The sequence below is a fragment of the Octopus bimaculoides genome, chromosome 23 (assembly GCF_001194135.2).
Source record: "Octopus bimaculoides isolate UCB-OBI-ISO-001 chromosome 23, ASM119413v2, whole genome shotgun sequence".
In the NCBI taxonomy this organism is placed as follows: Eukaryota; Metazoa; Mollusca; class Cephalopoda; order Octopoda; family Octopodidae; genus Octopus; species Octopus bimaculoides.
The window spans coordinates 6,358,692-6,359,216 of NC_069003.1; the positions used below are offsets into that span (position 1 = coordinate 6,358,692).

General features: G+C 30.1%; 1 protein-coding gene across 2 annotated transcripts in view; it reads right to left on the minus strand.

Annotated features, from left to right (window-relative positions):
- Positions 1–525, minus strand: part of LOC106868767 (uncharacterized) — a 57,494-nt gene that overhangs the window by 13,531 nt on the left and 43,438 nt on the right. The gene's annotated exons all lie outside the window — the stretch shown is intronic.

Here is a 525-nt window from a genome sequence, read left to right on the forward strand (position 1 = left end):
TATATATATATATATATATATATATATATATATATATATATATATATATATATGTAAACACTACTCACAGCAGATATTGCATCTCTAATATCAAAAAGTGTTACAATTCCCATGGTCTTAGATTATTCTCTATGTTTGGCAATCATTACAGAAGATGCGCCATTATTTCTCAAATCTTCCTCTTCAAATACTTTTAATCGATCTGACGAAACTGTTTGTTTTTCCTCCGTAGAACTAACAAATATGATTTTTTTTACTATTGTTTATTTAGCTGCTGTTGTTTTTATCATGAAGTTATCAATTATTATTATTATTATTATTATTATCGTCATCGTCATCGTCGTCGTCATTATCATCATCTTTCTCATCATCATCATCATCATCATCATCATCATCATCATCATCATCATCATTATTATTATTCGTCCGTCTTTATGTTCTGAGTTCAAATTCCGCCGAGGTCGACTTTGCCTTTCATCCTTTCGGGGTCGATAAATTAAGTGCCAATGAAACACTGGGGTCGAT